The sequence below is a fragment of the Arachis stenosperma genome, chromosome 5 (genome assembly GCF_014773155.1).
Source record: "Arachis stenosperma cultivar V10309 chromosome 5, arast.V10309.gnm1.PFL2, whole genome shotgun sequence".
NCBI classification, from domain to species: domain Eukaryota; kingdom Viridiplantae; phylum Streptophyta; class Magnoliopsida; order Fabales; family Fabaceae; genus Arachis; species Arachis stenosperma.
The window spans coordinates 135,979,388-135,988,296 of NC_080381.1; positions in this window are offsets into that span (position 1 = coordinate 135,979,388).

The following is an 8,909-nucleotide window of genomic DNA, read 5'->3' on the forward strand; positions in this document are numbered from 1 at the left end:
CGCGTAACCGGGTCGGGTGGAGCTCGGGCCGGGTCGACCCGCGGGGATCCTGGGCCAGGCCGTAACAGTGCCCCCACGCGCCGATGGTAGTCGTGGGAGCTATCAATGGCGCGTCGTCTTGCCTCTTGTTCAGGTTCGTCTAATCGGCTGTTCGTGGGGGGGGGGGGCATGCCCCAACGCGTGTGTCCTTTGGTTGCACAAGCAACCGTTTCATCGCATCGTTCCTAGTGCCGGGCATTAAATGCTCATAATGGGGTGGAAAACCCCGACTGAAAAGACCATTCTGCCCCCAGACGTTTCGCGCTTCCTGGGGAGGTAGTTTTTAAACAGCCAGTTTTGGCACTCTTTTCTTTCTTTCATATCTCCCTTTTTCTGCCTTCTTCTTGCTCCCAAACCTCAACATCTATTTGCAGTGCTGTTGCGCGTCTCTCCCTTCGCATCTTCCATTACCAACTGCTCCATCCTTCTTCTGCTAATTCAGGTAATTTTCGAACTATTCTCCCTTTTATGCATTGTTCTTGCATGTTTGCTGTTTGTTTTTCGTTGTTGTTGCGTAGCCTTTTAATGGCGGTTAGATGTGTCAGGGGGGGAAAGTACCATTCCAGGGTAGGTTTTTCTTGGTCCTTTCGTGTTTTAATCCTTTTTGGGCCTTAGTCGGGAAGTCGTGGGGGTAGTGTTTGTATTCGGCCTGAGCAACCGATCTCTTAGACTGACTGGATGGTCCCCCCATGTAGGTATGGCTCGCACGGTTTCCCGGGCTTCCCCTTCTCCTGCGGCATACGATCCCTATGCTTGGGTCGTTTCCGACGTGAAGGACTCGCCTAATCAAATGGGCGAGGAGGAGCTCACCGAGTTCCGACAAGCCGAGTACTTGTGCGGAGGGACTGATGAGGAAGCCAATTATGACGTTTTTGTCCCGGCTCCTCACGAACGATTGTATGAGATCAACTTCCAACACCCACGAGTTGCCGACTGGATTTGGTTCTACAAGTCCATGTTCACCCAAGTCGGAGTTCGTATTCCGCTCTCGGCCTTCCAAATGGCGCTTCTAAGTCGAATTTCCGTGGCGCCGTCACAGTTGCATCCGAACAGTTGGGCCTCGATCCGCTGTTTCGAGATGGTTTGTGAATACCTCGAGCTGCCGGTGTCCGTGAGTGTTTTTCTTTTCTTCTTCAACCTTACAAACCCTTCAAAGGAAGGGAAACATAAAAAAGGGTTCATGTCCTTCCGATCTGCCCAGGGTCGGAGGATTTTTGGTTTGTTTGAGGACTCCTACCATGGATTTAAGGACAAATATTTCAAGGTCCGTCCTGTCAAAGGTCGTCATCCCTTTTGGTTGTCATTAGAGGGGATACGGCTTATCCCGACCTATTGGAGTTTCGGGGCGGGATCCAATGCTTTCGTTAAGGTAACCTATAAGGACATGTCGGCGGTGGATAGAAAGATCGCCGACGTGTTGATGGCGGTCTTCGGGCGGAATCATGTGAACCCTCACCTTCTTATGGGTGATCGGGAGGCCGGTCGTACCTATATTTGTGAGAAGCCTCTGCTCATTCCGTCTTGTTTTTTCTTGCTTTTATTAATAGTTTGTTGCGACTAACCGACTTCCCCGTCTCTCTCCCTTTCTCTTTTTTGCAGTGGGAATGTCTGCCGAAGTAACGGGTCTTCCTGACTTGTTCCAAACCTTCCTATGTGGTAGTGATGAAGAGGAGGGTAACGAGAAGTCCGCCACTGAGGGTCCTGCTGCTCCTCCGGAGGACAAGGCTGCTCCCGAGCAGAGGGCTGCAGCCGACGAGATCGGCACCTCGGCTCAAGGTGCCGTGATTGAAGGCGACAAGGCGGTCCATGCTTCCCCTTTCCGTGAGGTGATCGGCATTGGGGATTCCACACCTAAACCGGATGCTGATGAAGATGTGGAGGAAGTCCCCAGCTTCAAGAGGAAGAGGAAGGCGTCGTCTAGCCCTGAGGGGGTCCTTACCGTCATGGAGAGGAACTTTGACGCCGGGAACTTTATAGACTCCCAGCTAATTCCCGGTACTGAAGAATACTTTCACGAGTCATCCCTTGCCGGGCAGGCGAGGTGGATGTACCGTACCCTCCTGCGTGGCGCGGTGATAGCCCGGAAGGCCGAGTTCGAGCTGTCTGGGATGGAGTCCCTCCGCAGGAGGTTGGAGTCTGCCGGGAAGGCCAATAATGGGCTAAAAAGTGAAGTTGAGACCCTTCGTGAGCAATTGACCCAATCTCAGGAAAAGCTTGACGCCGCCGAGAAGAAAGCTACTGCTGCCGAACAGAAGGCTACTACTGCCGAACAGAAGGCCACTACTGCTGAGAAAAAACTGGAGGAGTCGGACGCGACGGTTGCACGTCTGGTCGAGCGTGAAATGGCTTTGGAGAGTCAGGTCGGCGCGGCGCAGAAGCGGGTGGCCGAAGTCGAGAAAGAGAAGCAGGCCATGGAGGCCGAACTGGCAACATGGAAGGCAAAGTATAAAGACGTCGTCAAACAAGGGAAGGGTGCGATTTTGGCGACCGAGGAGGCCCTCAAAGCTCAAGTTAAAATTGTTGCCCCCGAGTTCGACACGTCGGCAATTAGTGTTTTCAAGGTCATTAAGGACGGCAAGATTGTTGACGTCCCCAAGAAATGAACTTTATGATTAAAATTTTGTAGTGTGGCCGTTTTGTTTTGGCTTGTGAACAATTTGACTTCTTAGTCGTTTGTCCGCTTTAATGTAATTAACTTTTTCTTATTCGTCTGGTCGTGTTATCGTCTCTATTAACCGTTATTGGTTTATAGCCGTCGCTTATATTAGCGGGTCGTGGCCTTTGCGTGGCCGTTTTTTACCGCGATAGTAGACGGGCTCCCGGGGTGCTCAGTCCCGGGGCCGCGCATCGTTGTCGGGTTGTGATGGGGTGATTTGCCTGGGAAAAAGGAAAGGGAACAATACACGAGAGAAAATTTGCACAAGTATATCTTATTCGGTTATCGCATAAAGGACTCATAGGTTATACTGGAAATTTCAAATCCACAATTTAACCACTTAGCTTAGTTGGCCGGCGCGTCGCTCCATATGTTAGGAGTAGAACCTTCTCAAGTTGTTCGCGTTCCATGTCCTTGGGATTTCTTTACCATCGAGCCTTTCCAACTTGAACGCGCCCCTACCCATCTCTTTTTTGATTCTATAGGGGCCTTCCCAGTTTGCCGCCAGCTTGCCCGCCCCAGGGGTCGGTGGGCCGATGTCGTTTCGTCTTAGGACGAGGTCGTTTGGTCCGAACTCCCTTTTGAGCACTTTGGTGTTGTAGCGTAAGGCCATTCTTTGTTTCAGTGCGGTTTCTGTCAAATGGGCCATTTCTCTGGCTTCATCTATCAAGTCCTTTTCCACGGCTTCCTCTACTCCCTTCAAAAGTAGCCGGGGGCTCGGCTCCCCGATCTCTACGGGTATTACCGCATCCGACAATATATAATGTACAAGGGATATATATAGGTGCCAGAAGAATTAAAGTAATAAAAGTATAGAATCCTACAATTAATATACAGATATACTATATAAATATAAATGATACTAACTGATCTAAAATGATTCTAATGATTCTCTAACATCCCCCCTCAAACTCAAGTGGGAACTAAGGATACCATCTTGAGTTTGGATAACAAAGTCCGAAAACGAGTCGGGTGATGAGCTTTCGTGAAGATATCAGCAGCTTGATCTAGTGTACCACAGCAATGAGACAAACAGCATCAATAAGGATACGTTACCGAACAAAGTGACAATCAATCTCAATGTGCTTGGTGCGTTCATGAAAGACATTATTATGGGCAATCTGAATAGCACTGCGGTTGTCACAAAAAATATCAGTAGGGGACGACTGAGGAGCGCCCAAATCTTCGAGAAGCCAACGAATGGAGATAACCTCAGCAGTGGTGTCAGCGAGGGCACGATATTCAACTTCTGTACTTGATCAAGCAGTGAACGTTTGCTTCTTAGCACGCCAAGAAATGAGAGCGTCGCCAAGAAACAAACAGTAACCAGTAGTAGAACGACGATCAGTGGGATCACCAGCCCAATCAGCATCGGAGTACGCTTGAAGGCACAAAGAGGAATGTGCAGAAAAGTAAAGGCCATGAAATAGAGTGCCTTTGATGTAGCAAAGAATGCGAAGAACTGCTGCATAGTGAGTAGTCCGAGGAGATGACAAGTAGACGAGTCCTCCAACTAGCTGTCGATAGAGAGTGGGATTATCCAAAACAGTGCCATCCATAGGAGTAAATCGCACATTAGGCTCAAGAGGAGTAGACTTAGTGCGACTATCTGTAATTCCGGCTCGAGTAAGGATATCTGAAGCATATTTAGCCTGAAAGAGATAGATGCCATCATCGGTGGATATGACTTCTAGACCAAGAAAATAGTTGAGAGAACCAAGATCTTTCATCTCAAAAGTACGCTGAAGGGATGCCTTGAGATCAGAGATACCATAAGCATCATCTCCAATAATGATCATGTCATCGACATACAGAAGTAGAAGAACGACTCCACGTTCACTTTTACGAATAAAGAGAGCATGCTCATGAGGATTGCCAGTGAAACCAAGACTGCATATGGTAGTGCTGAACTTGTCAAACCATTTACGAGGAGCTTGCTTAAGCCCATAGAGTGCTTTGCGAAGGAGACAAACTTTGCCAGAGGGACAAGGATAACCCGGAGGGGGTTTCATATATACCTGTTGTTTCAAATCTCCATTAAGAAATGCATTCTTCACATCCATCGACTGAGAGACAATCATTTTTTGACCGCAGCAATGGCAAGAAGAGCGTGAACAGATGTGAGACGAGCAATAGGAGCAAAAGTCTCTTCATAGTCAATACCATACTCTTGCGTACAACCCTGAGCAACCAATCGTGCCTTATACCGGTCAATAGAACCATCAGAGCGAGTCTTGATCTTGTATACCCATCTGCTGCCTACAACTTCTTGAGCAGAAGGAGGATCAACCAAATCCCAAGTGTGTGCCTTTTCAAGTGCCTGTATTTCTTCCTGCATTGCTTGTTGCCAATTTGGATTTGTAGAGGCTTCTCTAAATGACTTAGGTTCATGTTGATGAAGGATAGTAGAAAAACAATGATAATCAAGAAGATGAGGAGGTGGATTCCTTACCCTAGAAGAACGAGCGGGAGGAGGAGGCATGACAGTAGGAGCAGGATCATCGTCTGGTCTGTAATCATTGGGAGAAGGAGAAGGCGGAAGAACAGGAGGTTGTGGAGGGTCACTCGAGATAAAATCTGTAGAATCATCACTAGGAAAAAGATCAACATTGGGGTTAGTAAACAAAGGTGAATGAGTAGTAGGAATTGACTCAAAGGATGAGAACCAAGAAAACATGTGATGCTCCCAGAAGACAACATGACAAGATATACGGACACGTTTAGAGAGAGGATCCCAACAACGCTAACCCTTGTGTTCAGTGCCATAACCAAGGAAACAACACATACGAGCCCGAGGTTCAAGTTTACTATGTTCGTGAGGCTGAAGAAGAACAAAACATACACAACCGAAAACTCGAAGAGAACTATAATCTGGGGAGGTATGATAAAGACGCTCAAAGGGAGTAACATTATCAAGAACATAAGAAGGGAGTCTATTAATAACATGAACAGCAGTAAGAACAGCTTCACCCCAAGTACGCTCAGGACACGAAGAAGAAAGGAGCATTGCACGGACGGAGTCAAGAATGTGACGGTGTTTGCGTTCAGCTCTACCATTTTGTTGAGACGTACCAGGATAAGAAAACTCAGACAAAGTACCCTGTTCTGCAAGAAAGGTTAAGAGTTTGGAATCGCGGTATTCCATAGCATTATCACGTCTGAAAACCTTAATGACCTTTGAAAACCGAGTTTTAATCATAGTAGCAAAGTTGATATAGATTTGAGGTAACTCATGGCGATTAGTCATCAAATAAACCCATGTAAAACGAGAATAATCATCAATGAAAACGACAAAGTATCGAGCTTCGCCCATAGAGGCAGTGGGAGCGAGGCCCCAAACATCAGAGTGAATGAGATCAAAAGGAGAACAAGTAAGAGATGAATTATTGTGAAAAGATAAAGCAGGTTGTTTGGCAGTTTGGCAAGAAATGCAATCAAAAGATTCATTTGAAACCTGACCTAAAACACCCTGAGACACAAGAGAACACAGTTTTCCTTAGGAGGTGTGGGCAAGACGTTGATGCCATAAGTGAAGGGTAGAGGGAGAAGAAGCAGCACAGAGATTTGGTACAGGAGGAATATGAAGTTTCTCAAGTTCAAACAACCTTCCGACCTTACGTCCAGTCCCAATGATCTGTCCCGTCCGAGGATCCTGTACACGACAACCAAAAACAGAAAAAGTGACTTCAAAACCCAGATCAACAAGTTGACCAACAGAAATAAGATTAAAGTTTAATTTGGGAATATAATAAGTATCAGGAAGATTAAGAGTCGACTGGGATATAGAACCCTTGTGTGTTGGGTACAAGAGAGAACCATTTGCAGTATTGACAGAAGGTCCATTTGTAGTGGTAGATAGAGACGAGAAGAGATTATGCAATGGAGACATGTGATTAAAGCATCCCGAGTCAAAATACCATTTAGAAGTACCTAGAGGGGTCGAAAGAGCAGCAAGGGTATTACCAGAAAGGGAGAGAAGACGTTGAAGAAGAGACGCAATATCAGATAGAGAGACAGGAGACAAGTTGAGAGAAGCAGTGGTGGTAGATTCAACAGTAGAAGCAGGCGCGGGACGTGATGGGCGAGTAGGACAGGTAGTAATCAAATGTCCAGAGAGCTTGCAATAATGGCAAAACAGTTGTGCACAATGGTAGCTAATATGGCCTTTCTGGTGGCATGTGTGACATTCAACAAAGGGACAGCTGGAGAACGGGTGTCCGAAATGGTTACAGTTGCGACAGAAGGTACCCTTTCTGTCTGTGGCAGCAAAAACATCTGACTTTTCCATAATAGTAGTCACAGAGAACAAGGAGAGGAGAGAAAACTGCAATTTCTGAGCAAAAAATGAGGAAACAGATGGCAAAATCGGAAAGAGCTCACCAAAAAACCTAAGGGAGGGTCCCAATATCTGACACGTCAGCAGCCACGTCAGATGCCACGTCAGCTGCTTCGTCAGCAGCCCAAGACACGTGGCAACACGCGATAGGAGGAAGGGGACGCATCAGCGCTGACGTGAGCACGGAGCTGGCAGCGGGTCGGAGAACGCGGGTCGGGCATGCTCAGGTCGGACGCGGACTGGGCGGATCCGCGTGGGTGCTAGCGGCGACACGTGGCACTGTCTGGGACCGTTGATCCTGGGCGTGGATCCAACGGTTCTGGATGACATCTGGGGAGAGAGAACCTGAAGCGGTGACCGGACTTCCGGCGGTGCGTGAGGGCGCGTCCGGCGGCGGTAGGCAGCGAGGTCTGCGGCGTTGGAAAGCTTGCAACGAGTAGAAGACGAAGGTGGCGGCGGTGACGAACCATGGCGTCAGGAAGATGTCGAAAACGGAGGACAAAGTACTGCCGGTGAAACAAGATAAAAGAGGTAGAAACCAATTGTTTCTGAAAAAAAAAAACCTAAGCTCTTGATACCATATTAGAAACAAGAGACTGAGAGAATAATCTAAAAAGTGTATTATTCAGTCCGATCAAAAGTACAATGTACAAGGGATATATATAGGTGCCAGAAGAATCAAAATAATAAAAGTATAGAATCCTACAATTAATATACAGATATGCTATATAAACATAAACGATACTAACTGATCTAAAATGATTCTAATGATTCTCTAACACATATTAATTCGTTTTAGTTACAACGAATTACCTTGTTTCTCAATTTTTATTATTAAATTATTGTACCTAAATCGATTCAGGCGAAAATTATATGTTTAGTTTAGAGGGCAATGAATTTCATAAATTTAAAAAAGATATATATTCAATTTTTAATCAGGACAATTGCATAATATTTGTACTAAAATGTTATATATATATATATATAAATTGTTTTTAAAAATTATAATTTTTTATCAAATTTTCAGTAATTGAAGTTGGAGGAAGCAACCTGACAATTTAAACCGCTGCTCCTTACAATGCAGCTGAAGATTTAAATTGGACTAAAAAGGTCCATAAAGGGTGATGCAATGAGTTCATGTTTTGGGTGCAACCATTGTTAATTTCTTGACGAGTTCGGCAATCTTCAGTGTTATTAAGGATGTAAATTTATGAAGCATTGATTGCTTTGTTGAAAACTTTGCATTTTGTTAGTAGCATATAGAGCTAGCCAGTTCGCTAGAGTAAATCTTCGCCCCCGACCATTAATTATTTTCAGTGGCCATTCCAAGTTTATTTTGGTACAAGCTTTTGGAGTTTTGGTTCAATTTTGCATTGAATATCTGAGTGTACCCATAGAAAGAAATACAGAGCGTTTGTTGAGGTCATGTATAAAAGTGGGAGTACATTTTTTTAATTTTTTTTATTTAATATAATTTTTTATTATTTAATATTTTTTATATATTTTTTTGTCTCACTTAAAAAATATAAAATAAAATATTATACTTTATCAAATAATTGAACAAATTGAGATGATTTATTTCCTATAAAAATATTATTTTTGACTTTTATTGTCAAGTTTTATAAAAATCTTTAAAATAGAAATAAGTTTAATTTGTTCTAATTTTATTACTAATATTTCAAAGGTTTAATTACTCTGTTGGTCCCTATAGTTTCGCAAAATTTTTAATTAGGTCATGTACTTTTTTTTTCTTATTATTGAGTCCTTCCACCAAATTTTTTTTTAATTGGGTTCCCACACTTTTTTTTTCTTTTTATGTGGATTTCTGAACGATTTTTTTAATTGGATTCCTATAAAATTAAGTTAATTATTGCTAAG